The sequence below is a fragment of the Pteropus vampyrus genome, unplaced genomic scaffold (genome assembly GCF_000151845.1).
Source record: "Pteropus vampyrus isolate Shadow unplaced genomic scaffold, Pvam_2.0 Scaffold218, whole genome shotgun sequence".
Classification (NCBI taxonomy): domain Eukaryota; kingdom Metazoa; phylum Chordata; class Mammalia; order Chiroptera; family Pteropodidae; genus Pteropus; species Pteropus vampyrus.
The window spans coordinates 1822027-1844083 of NW_011888999.1; the positions used below are offsets into that span (position 1 = coordinate 1822027).

General features: G+C 38.3%; 2 pseudogenes; one reads left to right on the forward strand and one right to left on the reverse strand.

Moving 5' to 3' along the window:
* The first annotated feature begins 10891 nt into the window (after window positions 1-10891).
* Window positions 10892-14551, forward strand: LOC105300777 (annotated as a pseudogene).
* Window positions 14552-20694: 6143 nt separating this feature from the next.
* LOC111747348 lies at window positions 20695-20813 on the reverse strand (annotated as a pseudogene).
* Window positions 20814-22057: the final 1244 nt, after the last annotated feature.

Consider the following 22057-nt stretch of genomic DNA (forward strand, 5'->3'; position numbering starts at 1 on the left):
GGGAAACCTGGACAAGTTAACAAGCAAGGCTGCCAGCTCACCATATTCTAGCAGCTGGGTAATGAGTTATTTCTTGAAGAGGAATCTGAACAGTGCATCTCTATGTCTGCTACATAAGATCGTTTCGAAACATGTAGCTAAAAATAGAAGAAATAATTTTTAAATGTTTAAGGTGAGAGCCAGAAATAGGGAAAATGGGAAAGAAAATTATAATATACCACTATTTTCCTTTCTAAACTACACACATTTATTTTAATAATCAATTAAAATTTTAGAAGTCATTCTATATGAGGTTTTTCACTTAGTTCACAATTACTCTATTCCTAGTAGAAATAATGACACTATAATTTTAATAAGGATATTGTAACAATATCAAGGGTATTTCTCAAGTGATTTATCTTAGCAACATATTCAGTATCCTGAATAGCCAGGACTAATCACTTTAGAGATGAAATATCAAGATTGCTTTATGCTGAGGATAAGATAACAGGATTTTTAGGAATAGAACTGTGGTGAAAGCTACTTGATTACCTAAAGTTCGATTTTTTTTTTTTCCTTTCAGGTGATGATTCACTCATCCAAGAAAAAAATTAGAGGCACATTATTGAAAAATCCTTCAAAACTATATCAACATGCTGCAATTGAGCATTAAAAAGTACTTTCTAGAACCAAATCCAGCCAAAAGTGGAATTGGAAGTACATGTACTGCCATATTCCCAATTAAAATATCCAAGCATATTATTTTACTTTATGAAAATAAAATTCATATCTGATGGGATGTTGAGTTAGAAGTCCCTTTATAATGTCTAGGTCTTTATAATTGGGCTATTATTCATAGAACGAAAGATAGACAGACAGACAGATGAAAGAGAAAGAGAGAGACAGCGACAGAGACAGAGACAGAGACAGAGACAGAGACAGCCTAATGTGAGCAAATTCTGGTATTGGCTCAGCTGCTCCTTTTTACCACCATGAGCCCAGACTCTATTTTTATGTTCCATCTTCTTTGATGTGTTAGTTTTCAACCTTATGTGCATACCTCATGGTTGCAAAATGACTGATTCACTTCCAGACATCACGCTCCTGTTCTCAAAAGGCAAAGGGCCTTTTCCTCAGGATGTTTATGATTTTTTACAGAAAGAGAAGCCCTCCCCAGGAAAAAAAAAAAAAATCTCATTAGCCAAGACTAGATTCTATGCTTACCCTTCTACTACTCGATTACCACAGGGAAGGATATTATCATAATTTGTTTAGACCAATCATAATTTAGTCCCTGAAACTGGGTAGGCATCTACACTTATTGAGGTGGAGGGTTCCATCTGCAGGAAGAAGGGAGGATGGCTGTTAGGTGTATAATGGATAAGATGCCTTGTTTGATTCAAATATCCAGAACTACCTAACAGAACCAATAAACACTTGCTGTCATTCCCAAAAACTTATAATTGGGAGTTAGAATTTCTAATTTAGTATGAATAGACAGTAAGAAAAATTGCCTAGTTATAAGAATCTGACCTACAGCTGAAGCAATCCGTTACTGATCTGAATATAGTAATATATTCACTTTGCTGAAAAACTGCATATAATTTTATCACTGTGACTAAGATGAAATGTTTTGTTACTATTTAAAGCTGTGTTCTCTTGCTATAATCTATAACTTTTTAAAATTTTATTTCATTTACCTAAAATTGGCAATTTGTATTAATGTGTGTGGTGTTTCTTTTTGAGGTGATAAAAATATTATTGAATTAGATAGTGGTGATGGTATATAACTGTGTGTGAATATACTAAAAAGCACTGAATTATATACTTTAAAGTTATATAGTATATCAATTATATCTCCAAAAAAAAAATGGCGGGGTACATGCCTGCTGAGTTCCCATTAAGAGGTTCTCAGATGTCAAAAAAATGAGAAAAACTCCCTAGGCAATCTAGAGATGGGCACCAGATCTCTGAAGAGATGGAGTTAGCCGTGAGGTAATACATCTCAATTACTTTTAGGCAATTTCCCAGACTATGAAAAGACAGACCCTGATTCAGGTGAGCTGTTAAAGCTATTCTAGATAATGCTGAACAATCTGATTCATTAATCCAACCAATGAAATTATCAATTTGCTATCTTAAAATCCTCTCTTTAAAGAGCATAACACTGTTCTGATCCTAAAATTGCAAGAGAAGCTGTGCATTATCCCATTCTCAAGGACCCCCAACATCTAGTCTATAATTGAGGGAAGTATTAGGGGTTGTGGCAACACAGAGGACAGAGGAATAACTGACTAAGAGGTGAGGGAAGGCTTCACAGAGGCTTAAAGGCTGGAGAGAAACCTGCCATGGAGGAAAAGGGGCAAAGAACATTTCAGGTCAGAATACATAGAAGTAGGAGGCAGATAATATTAGCAGAACAGCGAGATGTTCACATGGAATACGGTTTTCATGGGTGGAAATGGCTGGAGATGAGGCTATAACCAAAGAAGAGTCTTGAATGCTATACTGAAAATTTTTGGCATTAATATACTACCAGTGGGGAACTATGAAGGATTTTAAGCACAGAGAATGGCCAGTTCTTTATTTTAGAAATATTATTCTGTGATATTATGGAATGGAATATATCCAGTAATAAAAAAAAGGTAGAAAATACTAATGCAGCAACATAGATAAATCTCAGAAACCTTATGTTGGGCCAAATAAGCCAGACTAAAGGAGTGCACACTATATGATTTCATTTATATAAAATTCTAGAGCAGGAAAACTATTTATGGTGCCGGAAATCAGAATAGTGATTGCCTGTGGGGGAAGGGATTGACTGAAAGGGGGCACGTGGTGTATGCATTTGTCAAAACTCAAGTAACTGTACACTTAAGATCTGTCATGTCTGTGTTTGTACATTATACACATTATAAAACACAAAAAGAAAGAAATCTCTCTCTGGCATTAGTATGAAAGATGGATTGGCAGAGAGCAAGGTTGGAGAAGAAAAACCTGCCTTTCAATTGTGATATCTTCTGTTATAATTCAGTCAGAGCCTGCTCGATCATGTGGCCAGTCTGCTGAGGCCCAAGCACATGAGTCCAGGATGGAGATGAAGGACGTGATTTCCAAATAGCAACTATGCCCTTTCCTTTTCCTGGAAATGAGAAAAATTATACAAAATTCTCCATGTGGAATTTTTTGTTGTTGTTCAGACTTCATTCAAATACCTGGTATCTTACTCCACTTAGACACACTGGACTTAAGTGAGTCGGTGTGGAGCAATTCCATCAGAACACAGATTCCATCAGAACATAGCATAAGCTGCTCTGAGCTGATCCATAAGTTTACACTAAAATGTGACAAGTGCGGACAGAGAGAGACTCAGGGCCTCAGCAAGGCAGGGTGACTTGAGCAGCCCTCAGCCCAATATCCGGTGTGGCAGACAGAAATACTTAAAGACCTAGATCCTATTATATGAGGTTGAATTCATTCAATTAAACAGCTTAAGTAGCTCCGATCAGCCGCTGGAACACTTCTCTGCGGAGTGCTAAAACAATGGCCCGAGGGGCAGCTGAAGTTTGCTTTCTCTTGTGTGAGGCCAGCTGGAGTTGCCAAGCACATGGCCAAGCTGGGGAGGGCCAACGTTGCATAATTGCATTAAACCTGCCTGTTCTTTCCGGAGCGCACTTCCTGACCACATCGAGGAGAAAATGAGTTAAGGGGGAGATTTCAAGTCTTAGATACTACAGCTATCTTTTGATCCCCTTGCCTCAAAATGACTTTTATGAAAAGTGAAACTGAATTTAGACTCCCCTGCCTAGGGCTAAGTTTTGCTATATTACACTTGGTCTTTCCTCATTATTATTAAAGTGACTTTTGTTGACCGTAGAATTTAATATACTTGATTAAATATCTTTTCAATTATACTTCTGCAAGATAGAACCAAGGTATTACTAATTCCATTACACTTTCTGAGGATCCCATTCTGCTTTCAAAATCCTGAATTTTCCTTACCACGAACTGTCATATATCCCTCTCACATGCTTTCCTGATATTTTATCTTTTTTATGGCACTTCTTTATTCATCTGTCCATCCCCTCAACAAGCATTGATTAAGCTCCCTCCTTACATTTGAAGCAGTATTGGGCACTTTAACATATTTAATTCTCATAATAACCCTTTCAGATAATTAATTTCAACCCCATTTTACTAGAGACACCTAAACTCACAGAGCTTAGGCAGCTTGCCAAAGGTCAAAAAGCTTGTATTGACAGTGCTTAACTTTAAATCCTGTGCCTCGTCTGCCTTGAAATTGCTAGTACCTGTCCATCACTGTCACTTAATAAATATCTACTGCTAGGCACCATCAAAAGCACCAAGGAAAAACACATAAATTAAGTCCTGGTCCTAAGAAGACAGACATATTCCCAATGATCTATTTGAGTCCAATGGTCATGTCATTTATTTATTCATTTAGCAGACATTTGCTGAGCACCTGTTATATCCTAGGTACCCCATGCTCTTACATGAAGAAATGGCACAGATATGCTTTCTGTCCTTTGAACAGTGTTGGAATAAAGGCACAAGAAAATAATCGCTGGAGCACATAAGAGGGAGTAATTTGTTGTGTGCGAGATTTTTGGAGAAGACTTCATAAAGAAGATGCCATTGAATTGGGCCGTAAAGGATAGGAAAATTTTGATAGGTTTTTTAAAAAGGTGAGGGTGAGGGGGTTTAATACCAAATGAAACAGAAACAAACTAGAGTCTTCATGAGCCAAGACATGTAGTTGTAAAGCTGCAGAGTAGTATCAGGGTAATTTAAATAGTACTATGTGACTGGAACGCATGGTGTGAGGCAGGGAGTAGAGGGAGAAAACATTGGAAAAGGTACCTAAAATGCCATGCAAAGGAGCCTAGACTTGATTTTATGAAAATGGAGAGAATCATTAGAGATTTCTGAGCAGAGGAACTTATTTATCTTTGTGTTCTATGGTGTGTGGCACACTGCCTTATTCTTGGTAGTGGCTTTAGCATTTGTCACTTTCTTGGCACCAGAAGAAACTCTGGCCCCCAACTTGATGCCATGCTCTGTTTACACAGGCAAAATAATGCCCATGCTCTTGCATATAGCAATTTTCTCGCCAAGCCCTCTGCCAAGGCATCCCAGGTCTGAGAGCAATCTTTCTCTTTTATCCAAGGCCAAATTGCTGCCTCCATGTTGTTGTCACTGCTACAGGCTCTGCAAATTTCTCCTTGGAGAACTGAAATTGGTCCAGTGGAAGAAACACTAGACTGGAACACTTAAGAAACCAGGGTCCTGATCCCTGCTCTACAAATACCTAGAGTATAACCTTGGCCTGTGTCCCATCTATAAAATGGATAGGTGATGTCTACATTCCCTTTTATATTTAATAGTCTCTAATTTTAAATGCAGAGTCGACATGTCTTCAGTCAGGCCAGACTGGCTAGATCTGCAAAGCTCTGCTTTAACTTGTGGCAGAATAATTTTTTGTGATTGTAACCTGTTTTATTCTTCTTGTACTTTGCCTCACACTTCCACACTCTACCTCTTTCTTGCCCATTCTAGGAAGGTTGCCAGTAATGTTTGTACCTGTGCCTCAAGAGAGTTTTGTGTTTCTAAGCTAGAAACAGACGTTGCTAAAGAAAATCCTCTCTGCCAAAGAAGATCTTCTTTGAAATCCTAAATGCACTGAGGACACCAGGCCACTAGTCCCTAATAAGATCCAGAGAGAAGGAAGCACTTTTCGAGAGAGAAGCCAGAATAGAAAGATTGAGAACTTCTTTCTTAGGACGAGCAAAAAATTGATCTTTTGTAGGATGTTTTTCAGAATAAAAAGTGACATTACTTGTCAATAATTACCCTGGAAGCACAGGCATAAATCAGGATGGTCCCAGGCAAACTGTGTGGTGTAGTCATTAAATCCAAGAAGAAATGGCATCATATCCCACTGTCCTACAGATATCACTAATCAATCCCCATACTCTTTCTGCTGAGCCCAGACGGCCCTTGAACCCTTCCCAACATAGTGTTCCTGACACTACTTACTAATCCATCAGTATTAGCCCTTGAGTTTAAAATTTTTATTACAGTTAACCTTGTAATAAAAACAAGACAGAGTGGATACTGTGGTGCTCTGCCCAGATCCTCTCTGGAGGCTGATGAACCCATCCCCCAGCTGCTAAATCTACTGTCTACCGATGGCTGATATCTGGATCCCTCACCATGCATTGCCCTCAGATGAAGGAAACTGCCTTGCTCAAGTGCACTGGTGACTTGGCTAGGTGATGCAGGGATACAAAGACCAGACCCGTCTTGCTTCAATTTGAATCAAATCTGAAAGGCCGTCTCACTTCCAAAGCTTTCTACACAATCAATGGAAGCTGATGGCACTCAGCTTCTTCTGCCCAGTCTTGACTTCTTCACTTTCCTATAGATGTATCTCCCAAGAGTCTTTCTCAATCAACTGCTGTACACAACTCTCCATCTCAAGATATGTTTCCAGGAATCCCTCTCTATCTAAGGAACCGAACTACCTCTGTGCAGTTAGTAGAAGTAAACCCCTGGACATACAGATGGCCAACAGACAAATGAAAAGATGTTCAACATCACTAATCATCAGGGAAATGCAAATTAAAACCACAATGAGATCACCTCACACCAGTCAGAATAAATAAATAGAATAAATAAAAAGTCATCAATAAATCAATAAACAAGTGTTGGAAAGAATGCAGAGAAAAGGGAACACTTGTGCATTGTTGGTGAGATTGTAAATTGGTGCAGCCGCTATGAAAAACAGTATGAAAATTTCTCAAAAAATTAAAAATAGAACTACCATATGACCCAGCAATTCCACTTCTGGGTATTTATCCAAAGAAATCCAAAACACTAATTTGAAAAGACATGTGCATGCCTATGTTCACTGCAGCATTATTTACAATAGCTAAGATATGGAAGCAACCTAAGTGTCCATCAATAGACAAATAGATAAAGAAGATGTGGTATATATATACAATGGAATATTATTCAGCAATAAAAAGAATGAAATCTTGCCATTTGCAATAATGTGGATGGACCTAGTGAGTATTATGCTAAGTAAAATAAATCAGACAAAGACAAATAGCCTTGTTCACTCATATGTACAATCTAAAATCCAAAATAAATGAACAAATGAAACAGAAACAAACTTATAGATACGAATTGATGGTTGCCAGCTAGGTGGGACGGTGGCGGGGGAGGGAATGGGTAAAAAAGATGAAGAGATTAAGTATAAATTGCCAGTTATGAAAACAGTCATGGGATATAATGTACAGCATAGGGAAAACAGTCAATAATACTGTAATAACAATGTACAGTGTCAGATGGGTACTAGATTTATCACGGTGATCACTTCGTAAGTTATATAAATGTCTAATCATTATATTGTACACCTGAAACTAATATAATATCATATGTCAACTGTTATTGAAAAAAAAAACTTAAAAGAAGTAAACTCCAAGGTTAACTTCCTAATTTGTATCTTCATAAAAATAGGTGAATTAGCATATTTTCCTGCTCCCACAGTTCATTGATCCAAATTTAAAAGCTGCCCTGGAAAATACATGTCCCTTCACTCTTCATAATCAGAAAAGTACAGTTCCTCTCTTTGTCTGGTCTCCAGTGGAAGAAACAAGATTGCTATGTGGTTCCACAGCAGTAAAGCGGAACAAACACTTTTAGGGAGACAGGAGACAAGGTTTTAGTTCTGGCTTTGCCAACAACTCACTATGATGTAGGCAGATCATTTCCTTTCTCTACATAGGTCCAAATTTACCTTTCTGTAAAACATAGGACTTATCAGAAAAATTATCCAAGGCTTGGAAATAAGGCAGAAAGGTGGATCCCACATTCTTTCAATGTTACACAGAACAAAGACCACCCAGAAATTGTCTAGAGGAATATATTTAATTTCTCTCACCATTTGCTATTGATTGAAGGTCCCAGATTTAGTAAAATTGTTTATTATCTGGTGGAGTTTTGTCTAGTAGAGATGAAAATAATTTCTATCCATGAAACAGATAACCACAAAGATTTATAGCCTAGTTTTTATGTAATCTAGTAATCTTATCCTATCAGTGCATAAAATACACTTGGCTTCTTAAATATTCTTTGACTCAATCATAATATCTTAGTGGTTTCCTTGCTAATTCATCAGTTAAATAGAATCTCTTACATGTGGTTCATTTTATATTTGCCTAAGAGTCATGATTTTATCTTTTTTAAAATTATGCCTCAACAGATTTGATCTGTTCCTTAATATTGAAAGAAAACAAATCCACACACCCATCTTAAGAACTCAGGGATTTCATAGTTTTAATGTAACATAAAGGCATCTAGGACTCCTTTCTGTAGAAATCCTCTGCAGCATATTACCCTCTGAAGAGCAGTCAGCAATACCAGAGTCAGCAGAGCCATCACCCTTGATCACTGTGCAGAGTGGAGGCTGGGGAAAGAGCAGCACAGCTAAGGCTTAGTGAGAGGGACTTCCCCGAGCTTTCCCAGGTTCTGAACGGTAAGAAAGTTATACATTGTCAGATCTGGGGCTTAAAATAGAGACTAATTTTGCACTAAAGGCAGGCTCATCACTACACTCCTCACATATTCATGTCATATCTTATCTGCTTGTATCCCCAATGTACATCATATGTGCCTAGCACATAGTAGACACTCAATGTATACTACATGCAATTAAAATTTTTAAAATATTCCTAGTGACTAGAGTTTGGATGTTTCCAAAGGACCAAATCTATTGATTAACTTCACTTCAGAGCACTAGAAAAGATAGACAACAGGAGCAAGACAGGCCTATGTTTCATCCTATCATTGCTATTTTGTGGCTAATTAGCAATGTAACCTTGAACCAAGAAAGAAATCATATGAGCCTCAGTTTCCTTCCCATCACATGTGAATAATCCTCATAATGTTGATTATTAATCCTTGTTATGAAGATTAAAATAAAAAAAGGAATGTGAAACACTTAGCACAACACCTAGCCCAAAGCTGCCCCCACCCACAATAGTCTTTGGTCTTTCTTTCCCATCTCGGAAGACCTTGGAAGGCTTTGGGTTCTTAGCTGTGTTGCTGCTTCTACCATGGCCCTCCCCAGTCACACAGTGATCAAGGGATGGGAAAATCGCTCTATTCAAACAGGTGTCACTGTTCTAAACCTACAGTCTCATTTCCTGATCGTGTCTTAATCTGCTCGTCAGTAGTGAAAGTTGATTTCTTGCACATTCTTATATCAGTGGGAATTTCTGCCCTTGGCTGACAGGCATTATGGGCTGGCTTTGACATACAGCCCTACAGGGCCTGAACAGCCCCTATTCTTTCTCAGTTCTGAAAGGGAGCTTTGTGCCAAGGATTCATTAAACTGCACTGCACAGCCCCTTCATAAATGGGGCTCAATAATGAACAGTCGATTTAACTGGAAAAGCTGCTGTGGCTGTTAAATTAAAGGGAAATAAAGTGCACTTTAGACTCAGTCTGCCAGAAGAAATGGTGACCTAAAAGGAAAATCTTCATTTTTATTGAATTGAAGTTTTAAAAAAGTTTAATATGTCCAGGAAGCTTCCTTGTGACAGGCAATGAGACATAAAAGCTCAGAATGCAGGCCTGAGTTACTGTGCTTTTTATTTACCATCGTTGTCCTAAGTGAGTCTCAGGTTCTTAGAGTATAAAGGAAGGATCTAACTTTGAGAAAGAAATATCAGAGGACTCTTCAAGATGCCACAAAAGGGGTGTGTGTGTGTGTGTGTGTGTGTGTGTGTGTGTGTGTGTTGTGTGTGTGTGTGTTTAATTTTTAAAGGTATTTTGTTTAAGACCAGGCTTTCTCTTTCATTCTTTCAAATTTGAAGGTCCAAGAGCCATTCTTTTCAGAGTTCCTGCTCTCTTTTAGGGATAACACATCTCTCCGGGAGGAGACCCAGTTGTTTCTCCTCACACTACAGCTCAGCTGTATTTGATTTGAGCAGTGTTCTCTGACATCTGACTCAGTAGCCTCTCTTCTAGGTTTGAAGTTTTCAGAAGTATCCATGAGTGCTCCAAAGAACTTTCTCTTCAACTTCTTCTGAGTTATATAACTTTTTAGCATGGTGAGATAGAACATCTACTTACGTATGCTAGAATGTTATAGTTTTCCATAACTCTCATGTGTAAGAAGCAAAAGCTTTTTCTGTGCTTTGACAGATAAAATAACCATATGGTGGTCTTAGTTTTTCTCCGCTAAGCTGCTCTGAGCTAAGAATTCTTCTTAACATGTTCCCCTATCATTCCTGTTTGCAAATCTTTATATAGAATCTGCTCCTAGATATCTCACAGGTGTCACGACTCTAGCTAAGGCATTTTCTGGTTTTTATCTTAAGCATCATTTTACCATCAAAACTGACAAAGTCACTCATCTCAGGGAATTTAAAGAGCAATCTGAAAGGCAATGTGAAATAAAGGCCCACTTCCACCGTCATTGTTCAGGGTCACAGGAATCCAACACAGATTGTCAGTTGCAAAGCTGTAGAGAAAAGGCAAATCTTTCGAAGAAGTTTTATGCAATCTTTCTAAAATGTAATTTATTTTTCATTTGAATTCTAAGCCATCGATTTAATTTTTTAGGATTCTGCATTAGGCAATTCAAAGCCACCACGAAAATATCCTAAAGTTGAAAAATATAAATCTATGCATGTATTCATTTTTAATAGTAACTATGGTGACTTACTAAATAATATTGTTTTATTCTTTGTCCATCTACCACTAATGAGTCACATTCAACCAAAATAAATTTAGAGTTCTCCATACCATGAAATTCTGAGTTCATAATAAAACTGCTGCCTGTGACAACTTCTGAGATGGACTTTGCCCGGTGTGAGCCCCAATGGTTATTAGGGACTATCAGAGCAATCAAAGTTTCATTTACCTTCCATTAAAGACTGTCAGAATCCAAATTGGCTATGCCATACTGTGTGGACTGTGTGGACCTGATTACATTTTGATATTTAGCAGCGGAGTAAATAGTCATAAGAAAATACATATTAGACCAGTCCAATTTTTACACATAGCATCAGCCATTCAAATGCACTCTTCAGTCAGTTCAAACAATTATAACCTGTTCAAAAGATATTTAGCTTTAAAGATGAGAGATAAGAGGACTTTTCTGATCTGCATAGATTTGACCACAGCCAGACTACAAGTTAAGAAGAGTGTTAATATGTTACAGCTTATCTAAAAGAAAATGACCAGAAAAGTGATAGTGATCAAAATCAAAGTACAGGAAGAAGCACGCTTCTATAAGATTCAGAACATTTCTTAATTCTCATACTTGAAACTTTTATGTGCCTTTTTTCCCACCAATGTGTAATCCTTCTGAGAAAAGAAAAGAAGTTATCCTCAGTGGTACAATTATAAAAGATATAACATACACATAATGAAAAATACCAGAAGGTGAAGAAAGGGAGAAAGGAACAGAAGAAATATTTGAAACAATAATGTTTGAGAACTTCTCCCAAATTAATGTCAACACCAAACCACAGATACAGGAAGACCAGAGAACACAAAGCAGGATAAAGGCCAAAAATCAAAAACAAACACACAAAATACTGCACTTAGACCTATCATTTTCAAACTACAGAAAATCAATAAATGCAAAGTAAGTAAAAAATTCTGAAAGAATCTAGAAGGAAGACAACCCCTTACCATGTCAACACTAATGAAAAAGAATGTGGGAGTAGCTATATTAATTTCATACCAAGCACATTGGCAGGAAAGTTATCAGGGATAAATAAGGGCGTTACATGATAATAAAAGGGTCAATTCTCTAAGAAGACATAACAGTTCTTAATGTGTATATATTTAACAACAGTGTCAAAATACGTAAGAAATGAATAAATCCACTATTATACTTTGCGAGAAATGATAGCGAGAAATGAATAAATCCACTATTATACTTTGAGAATTCAACATCCTCTATCAGTAATGGACAAATACAGCAGTTAGAAAATCAGTAAAGACATAGTCAAACTCAACAACATCATCAATCAATTAGATATAATGGACACCTACAGACTACTTCATCCAACAACAGCAGAATGCACATTTTCTCAAGCTTACATGAAGTATTCGCATACAGAGACCATTCTATGGGCCAAAACATACACCTCAACAAATTCAAAAGAATAAAAATCATAATGGATACTCTAGAACCTAATGAAATTAAACTAAAAATCAATAACAGAAAGAAAGCTGGAAAACCTCTAAATACTTGGAGATTACGCTATGCATTTTTAAAAAACATATGGCCCAAGAAAAGAAATCTCAAGAGAAATTTAAAAATATTTCGAACTGAAAATTAAAGCACAATCTATCAAAATTTGTAGTATGCAGCAGAGTAGGGCTTAGAAAGAAATTTATAGCATTGAATGCATTTATTAGAAAACAAGGCAAATCTCAAATCAATCATTTAAGCTTCCTCCAACTTAAGAAACTGGAAAATGAATAGGAAATTAAATTCAATGTAAACAGAATAAAAGAAAAAATAAAAATTAGAGCAGAAATCAATTAAATTGAAAACAAAATCGATGTAGAGATACAATGAAAACTAAAGAAATTTCTTTGGAAATATCAATAAAATTGATAAGCCTTTAGTCAAGTTAACTAAGAAAAAAGAGAGAGGACATAAATTACTAATATCAGAAATGAAAGAGGAGACATCACTGTAGAGCCCATGGATATTAAAAGGATAATGAAGAAATACTGTGAATAACTCTATGCCCACAAATTTTATTACCTAGATAAAATGGATCAATTCTTTAAAAGATACAATCTGCTAAAACTCACACGAAAAGAAATAGGCAATATGAATAAGTCTATATCTATTAAAGAAGTTGAATCGACAATTAATAAACTTTCTAAACAAGAACTACAAGTCTGATATGAAGCATTGACCCTACATGATGTTGAATGATGCAGGCAGGCCCAAATAGAATAAAAGAAAGAAACAAAAAGTTTCCATCTAGAAAAGCTTTCGTTTACGGTTTTGACAAAGATGAAGGAAATCATTGAAGCCTACTTGGTAACAGAAGACTGTTACCAATGCTGTTGTCACAGTATCACCCTAGTTTAATGACTCTCAGCATAACTGGAATCAATGCTGGTCTCGACTAAGTGAGAATCATCAAGGAGCCAACTGTTGTTGCTATTGCTTATGGCTTAGAGTGGGAAGAAATGAGCCGATCTTTTACTTAGGAGGTGGCACTTTTGATATGTTAATCCTCACTATTGAAGATGGAATATTTTAGGTTAAATCTACAGCTGGAGATACCCACCTAGATGAAGAAGGCTTTGCCAATCGAATAGTCAATCATTTTATTGCAGAGTTCAAGGGCAAGCATAAGGACATCAGTGAGGATAAGAGGGCTGTGTATCACCTCTGTACTGCTTGTGAACATGCTAAATGTGTTCTTGTCTCCAACAGACAGGCCAGTGTTGAGACTGATTCACACTATGAAGGAATCAACTTCTATTCCTCCATTACCCTTGCCCAATTTGAAGAATTGAATGCTTACTTATCCCATGGCACATTGAAGCCTGTATAGAAAGCCCTTCAGGATGCCAAGCCAGACAAGTCTCAGAGTCATGATACTGTCCTTGTGGGTAGTTTTACCTGTAACCCCAAGAGTTAGAAACTTGCACAGGGCTTTTTCAACAGAAAGGAATTGAATAAAAGCATTAACACTGATGAGGCTGTTGCTTATGGTGCAGCTGTCCAGGCAGCCATCCTATCTGGAGACAAATTTGAAAACATTTAAGATTTGCTGCTCTTGGATGTTACTCCTTTTTCTCTTAGCATTGAAACTGCTGGTGGAGTCATGACTGTCCTCATTAAGCACAATACTACCAATCCTGCCAAGCAGACAGACCTTTACTCCCTACTCTGACTGATGAGTGCGCCATAACCGAGGATAACAATCTACTTGGCAAGTTTGAACTCACAGGCACACCTCCTGCACTCTGTGATGGTCCTTAGATTAAAGTCACTGTTGATATTGATGCCAATGGCATCCTCACTGTCTTTGCTGTGGATAAGAATACAGGAAAAGAGAACAAGCTTACCATGACTAATACAAGAACCATTTGATCAAGGAAGACAGTGAACATAGGGTCCAAGAAGCTGAGAAGTACAAAGTTGAAGATGAGAAGCAGTGGGACAAGGTGTCCTCCAAAAATTCACTTGAATTCTTTGCAATCAATGTGAAAACCACCTTTGAAGATGAGAAACTTCTAAGCTCGACAATGAGGATAAACAGAAGATTCTTGACAAATGTAATAAATCATAGACTAGCTTAATAAAAGACTGAAGAGAACAAAGAATCTGAACATCATCAGAAAGAGCTGGAGAAAGTCTACAACCCTGTCATCCCCAAGCTGTACCACATAGAGTGTAGGAGGGAAGCCAGAAGGAATGCCTGGGGGCCGTGCTCCTCCTTCTGGCAGTTTTTCCTCTGGGCCGCCATTGAAAAGACTGATCAAGACAACCTGAATGTGAATTTAGTTTTTGTTCCCCACAAAACATTGAAGGACCCAAATCTGTAGCAAATTCTGTGGCAGTTTTAAGGTGGAGCTGCTATGGTAAATAACTGTACACAAGGAAAGGAAATGACATTGTACTTTATAAACACTATTATAAGTGGACAGTGCAATGTCTTAAATAAAATTGTATTTGAAATTGGCATCCTTCCCCGCCAAAAAAAGCCCACAATACAAACCACAAATTTTTACTGCATTCAAATGCAGTTATCTTTTGGTTTAAGGGTATAGGACAAAAACAAGGAGATGTGTTCCCCTGGGGCCTGAATGGTGTTAATTATGAGAGTGGGTGTTTGCAGTTACAAGTCTTAACTAAGCACCATTACCATGTGGCAGTACTGACTACAAGTTCTTCTATAAATGCATTTTTGTATGTATTTTTATGATAAGTGAGCCCTCTAAAGTGTGTGACCCAGGCAAGAACCCATCTTTCCCAGCTGTTTTAGATATTCCTATTAAATCCATTTAACAGATGAGAAAACTGGGACTTTAGTTTATCTGTCAGCATAAAGTGTAGGAAATAGAAACTTCTCTAGAGAGTTCAAGCAGCAAAAAAACTTAATACACAAATTATGAGTTCATAAAATGATAGGAAGTCAGGGCATGGAGATAGAAAGCTACTTTCTCTTTTACAACAGAAAAGGAGAAATTACAGATCGATGAAGTTTTGGCTTTGTTCTGGAGACAGTGAGCATAGATATGTAGATTCAATGTACAGGAGGTAAAGATGTTCCTATCCAAATGACTTCATTTAGTCAATGAAGTGAGGAAGCAGCTAAAGAAACCAACAGAGTAACGTAGGAGGTTTGAGAAGAGAGAAAAAGTGTGAAAAGCCATTATGGAAAGTGGATGATTGAGCATATTCAGAAAACCTAGTATGATCATCAGAGAGTATTTCAGGTTCACTTGAGCTTATTAATCATTAATTTATAGGAAATCAACCTGTCTAGTTATGTATGTATTCTTATTTTCGTGACCTTTGTCAAGTTACATGTCTGGTTTTCAGTTTCACATTTTAAGACTATGATGATCAAAAGCCCTAAAAATATTGCTTTGTGAAACCCTGTACCTATTTCCACCATAGACAGGTCACACATAGAGTCCCAGCCCAAATTCAAAGTTGATCAGAGAATATCTCACTCTTGCAAAGTTTCTCTCTTTTCAGCACCTCTTGACATCCCTCCTCTAACCCAGACTACCTTATAGCTCCCAGCCCTGAGCTCCTGAGAGAAAAATCTCTAACCAGAGTTACCACAGATTGTTAGAGACCCAGCCCCACTGCAGAGGCAAAGGTAAGTCTGGAGCGCCCACCTGTGAAGTGGATCAGTGAAGAAGCTAGAAGAGGAGGCAGCTTGAGGAAAGGACCAAGTCAGTGTTTTGTGAACAGTTCTACTGCACAGAGGAGGCATGGTGGGGAAAGCAGTGCTTCTTGACAGGAAAGCGGGATGAAAGAAGACAGAGGAGGGAAAAGGGAGTAGAACTGTGGAGGTTAGGGTAAAATAGTGATGGTAATTGAATAGTTTGGGGGCTTGTGTGAGGTGGAAAGTCTCTTCCTAGGTGTTTCCATTCCATTACTTAATCTGCTACTCCTAGATCAGTGGTCTTCAAAATCTTACACCTGAGAGTGTAAAAAGACTCTCCAAGAGTGCTCAGATAGGAATAGTGTTAACAAGATAAATGTCAACACCCTCAAACCTCATATGTACTCTTTCTTAAAATTGTTTGAAGAGGCTTATTTCCCATTCCATCTCTCACAATTATTTTTCTTATATTTTAAAAAGCAAGGAATAGCCTTTCCCTCCTCTCCCATTCCTTTTTCCTTTTCCTTTCTTCCTCTTCTCTTCCCTTCCTGAGCAATCCAGTCTTAAAGTATTTGGGTAAGGCAGAGCAAAGTTGACATCTGTGCTGGCAGTGCAATGGGGCAGGGTGTAGATGGGGAACTGAGGTGGCCCACAGCAAAGGGTCAGAACCCAAGCAGTGAAGGGATACCAACCCATGGAAGCAGCCTGACCTAGAGGAGGAGAAAGTCCATTGTAGGGGAGGGAGGGGCTCACCAATGAGAGTCAGAGCCAGAGCAAGGTGAGAAATGGGGTATGACTTGTCAGAACCCAAATAAGGTAAGGAGGCATCCATGTGGGGGGAATGCCAAGCATAGTGTTGGAGAGGGTTTAGGAGTGAATTTATGTAAGAGAAGGGGTAGAAACAGAGATGAGAAACTGGCTTCATACAGGAGGATTGATCAAAAAATAAATATATTAAAGATCAAGAGCCAGGATTCTTACTTTCAGAGAAGAAAGTTACAAATACTAAAGAGGGGTAGGAAAACTAAAACGAAATCACTATCTGGCAATTTTGATGTAGCCTAAAGAAGTAGCCACAGTGGACCAAGTGAATTCCCTAAAGGAAATTACCAAGAACATCGAACTGATCCAGCAAAGTATGATTGACAGCTGGCAAAACGCTATAAATTCCTATTCAGAAAATAAACCCCTAACTAGACCTGGTGTGCTGCTACTTGAGAGTTGCTTTAGTAAACCCCAAAATGTATGGTTAAGGCCACATAATCCTCCAGAGACTTTATAAAACCATTAAGTCTTGTTCCTGTTTTTCTTTTTTCAAAACTATTTCCTTTGGGTTCCACCATAAATATGTCATGTATGGTATGAAAGAAATACAAAGCAACTATTAGAGAAATGGTATTATATGTTTTAATTTTGCAGTGAGTTTCTATAAAGAGATTTTGGTCAAGACTTAGCTATTTGAAGAGCTTAGTACTAATAGCCTGAAACTCTTTGCTAAGATCCTCCCCACTTTTCTCCATCAGCTCTCTCAACAGCTTCTTAGGTCTCTGAATTGCTTCCACAGTGTCCGCTCCCTGACATTCATGAGGGCTGCCTCTTTCCTGAGGGAAAGGAACCAGCTACCTTTCTCTTGCTCTGGTGAGATAGTTGCCATAAAATGTTGTACTTAACCTGTCATTTTCTATACCTCAAGAGATTTGGAAACAGGCCCCACTTAGTTGAAGGTACAATGTACCAGTACGGATACCTGTAGGACTTCACATTTTATCCTTCAGCATGTCTTATACCAGTTATACTAGCATTTGGATTCTTCAGATGGCTTGGCAAGATGAGCAGCAAATGTGAGGACCAACATCTGACAAATCCCATTTGGTGACAGCGACTACATAGTCTGCTTGATTAACTACTTAGACTTAGTCATCAGCCAATTGCACTGAATGCTGCTGCCCTTCAAGGAAAAGGAGCCCACAGAGCAACAGGAAGAGTTCAAACTGTGGATGCTCAGGAAGCCTAAATATGGCCCTACCTGGAGCTGACTGGAGGAACAAGGAGGCCTGGCAGTGATTCCTGGCAGAGCTCAAAGCAGCAGCACCCAAACTCTGTTCTCATTTATATCAGATGTTTTTGTCAATTTGCAGTTGATATGTGCAAACTAACTGTGAAGTGATTATTTTAACACCACATGCCTATTCTGCAAAGTAAAACTCATTATTTTGAAACACTGGATAGAAAAAATCAGTTGGATTTCAAGAAATTTCAACATTATATTTGTAAATGAAAGAAAAGAAAGAGCTGTTAGGGTCTTTAAATACAATTTTTTTTAAATGGGAATAAAAAAAGATTTTAAAATTTGTATCACCAATTTATGCAAATAAAATATCTCACCAACGGGGACTATCAAGAAATTGAAGAGATCATCATTGATAATTGTAATTAAACACTGATAATTATCTATAGTCATTTCATTTCATTTTTTTAAATTTTATATGAATATTTTATTGAGTGAGAAACAAACTGCTCTTGAACAGGGAGACTACAAATCCCAAAGCAGTATGAAAGTCAGAGGCATGATGTTACAGGAAGGCTTATAAAGTGAGAATGAGGAAGTTTTTTAATCTTCACAATGATTGGTTGTTATTACAATGGGAGTTCCCAAGTAACAGGGAGATTGGGTAAAAGTAATTATACCACTTTAGGAAGACAAGTTTTATTTACAGTTATCAGAGGCATTTACAAGAAATAACCTAAATTAAGTTTCACCTACATTCAGAAGATAAAAACTAGATTAAGTTTTGCTTATGTGGCTTAACTGGTTATATCTTCTTGGGTAATTTTTTTTTAATAAAATTTTTTATTTTAGGTTAATTGTAGATTTGCATATAATTGCAAGAAAATTGGTAGTCATTTCAAGTATATAATTGGAAATAAAAAAGCTATATTTATTGAAGTAACTTCAAAAATGATAAAAATTTAAGATTTTTAGTTGTATATCTTCTAAATTTATGTTTAATATACTTCTTGATAATTTCTATTTCATTTTTCTTATAATTAATATAATATAGAGAAAATGTCATTTATTCCACAAAGTCCATAAAGCCTAATCCCCTTCTAGTTTACTACAGTTATTTGCCCAACAAATAACATTGTTTTTTCTGTGTGCCATGATATCAAAAAGGTTGAGAAGTGCTTCCTAATCCATGAAGTAATGTATGCTCCATCTCTGTAATTGCTTTCATGGTCCTTAAGACCTTGCATGGTTATACCACATGCCTCTATCTGCTCAGGGTTCATTTCCCTACATTTGAAGCATATTTCACCTCTTCCTGAAGAGAACACAGCCTTTGGAATGTCTCCTCCTCCATTCTTTGGGACAACTCTTCCTAGACACTCTCTGAGCTGCAAGATCTCTGAGCCCTGGGCCCTGGGCAGCAAACTTCACAGCCACGGCCACCAAATTCCAAGTTGTAGTAATTGTTGAGGTGCATTACAGATACTTCCTCACTACTACTACTAATTACATGTTCTAGAAGGGGACATCAGAAGCCTGTCTTGGCCAGGCTGGGGAAGGGAGTGAGGCAGGAAATGATAGAAGCCACCTGCTTTTCCTATTGGTCCAAGGCATAGGGGTCCCTAAGCTCCTGGTCCCTGTAGAAGCAGGGTCCTGCTACTAGATCCTTAGACATTATGTACAGAAGATGTACATTTGAGAGCGAGTCATCAGCATGTAGAAGGTAGTCGGAGCCATGAGATTATAAAAAGTCACAAAAGGAAAACATATAAAGTAAGGAGAGCAAAAGAACCAGGACAGGGCCCTGGGGGAGAAACAGTTAAGCTGTGAGTTGAGTAAGAGGAGCCAGTGAAGGAGGCTGAATGGGAGCAGACAGATGTGTATAAGAGAGAGACGGTGGAAATGTGAGAGCCATGAGTAGTCCTGAAAATTAATGGTCCCAAAACTTGTATAAAAAGGAGTAAGACTCTTACGCTGGCCCTCTCCTTAGTCCCACAGATAAGGTGTGCCCTTTCCCTGCCCAGGAGCGCGAGCCCTGTGTTCCTTTCTCTGCCCCTTGACTTAAGTCCCAGAGTTCTTTTTTTGTCTCCCTCCTCATTACAGTGTCTCCCTCCCTTTCCAATGTGTCAGCACAAAGCCTTGGGGTCACCCTGCCTTGGTCACCTGAGGAGACAGCGAATCTCTACAATTTTCATAGCAGCCTCATCTCTCTACCTGTGCCTCCAGATGCTCATATTGGTTGCAGGTAGGAATCCTTATGTGGGCCTCTGATTCTCTGATATGTAAGAGGGAGGAAAAAGAAAAAGGAAACAAAACTGGAAGGAAAAGTCTGACAAAAATACAAATGTTATGAGATCCTGGGAAAAGGAAAGAGGTTAACTTTATTCTGCTAAGTGCCAGGCAGTATATTAGTATATTAGGCATTCTTACTTGTCTCTCCTGATCCAGGCCTGCTGATGTGTGCTTGCAAGGGTTCGTGCGTGCATGTGTGTGTGTGTGTACACACCTGAGTACAAATGCGCATGCAGTGGGGCAAAGATGGAGAGAAAGTAAAGGCGCTCCACATGGTAATAAAGAAGCATTAGTTCCTAGAGTCTCAAGATAATGTAGAATAAGATTAGCAAAAATTAGTTTGTATGCCCCCATTTTTTCATCCCATGCTCATGGCTGACATTATTAATAATTCTTATTTTATTTATTTATTTTTTTTAAGCAAGGCAACCTTTGGTTGACCTCAAAGATTGCAAAGACCTTGTCAGTTTACAGTCCTTTATTTTTTCTTTTTTACGCCTACAGCACCTGGTCTTCCTAGGTGGTCTCCCATCCAAGTACTAACCAGGCCCGACACTGCTTAGCTTCCAAAATCAGACGGGATCAGGCTTGTTCAGGGTGGCGTGTCCATAAACCTATTAATGATTCTTAAACATCTTTACCACTGCGCTGCTTCAGATACTTTCTCAACACAGTTATCCAACTATCCACTCCAGAGCCATCAGAGTTCCCCTCCTCCCTCCAAGACAAAGACAGAATCTGACTTGAAAGAGCTAGTATGTCTATTTCTCACCTCCTGCAGCCAGATTCCTCAGGTTCCTCCCCACAGAGTGAATTAAGTGAAGAGCCTAAGGCCCCAAATTTAAAGAGACACTTCCTCTCACGATCTTGCTGACTTTGCACTTACTTATACCCCCAAAATGAGTGCCTCCTCAAAATTTGTGCCCTAAGTCCTTTGCTTGCCTCACCTTAGCCAGTCCTAAATCTCCTACTTCAAACATCTCCAGCTTTCTTTTAGCTCTATGTGTATGTTCAGGTCAGAAAAGAGAGCCCCAAGATCCAGCAACTATACCCTTTCAGACCTTGTCCCCCAGGACTTTGTTAGGATAGAAATAGACAATCATGTGTGGAATCGAATCCTCTTCTGCCCAAATCCTACCCCCAGTCCTCACTGACTCCATCTCTGTTTCTTTTCAGGAGCATTCTGAGTTGAGGGACCCCATGAATCCTTGGTGGCCATGCTGGGTGTTGAAGCTGAGTTGCCCTGTTTCCTCTTGCCTGCTCAAAGTGTTAAAAATATGCAAATAAGCTGGTCCTGATCCCTGCCATCCGAGCTGGTACACCAATACAAAGATGGAAGAGACCAGCCTGAGGAAGCCGTGGAGTATTTCGGGAGGACAGAGCTTGTGAGAAATGTCATGTATAATGGGCTTGCGGCTCTGAAAATCCTCAATGTACGACCCTCTGACAATGAGCAATATTGTGTGGGTTCCAACAAGGCTCCTTGTACAATGATAGTACAATTGAGCTGAAAGTGGTAGTAATGGCCCACATTTTTCCCCTTGACACTTTACAAGAGTGAATTTATTCTGGGATAGGATTCTTCCTCTGATCTAATTTTCCTAGGAAATATAAAGAAATCATAGGAGAAAAGGAGATGGCCATTACTTCTCCTACTCACTTCATTATTCATATATCACAGCTTGGGGCTAAATAAAAGATAATAAAGAGAATCATACCAGGAGTCAAGAAATAGGCAGAAGACATCATGTTGAACTGTGTTGGACTCCTCTCTAGCCCAGGAGTCTAGGTCCCTATCCTTTGTTGCCAAGACTTCTTCAGAGCCTCAGTTATTCTGTTTTTTGGGGTCTAGTCAGCA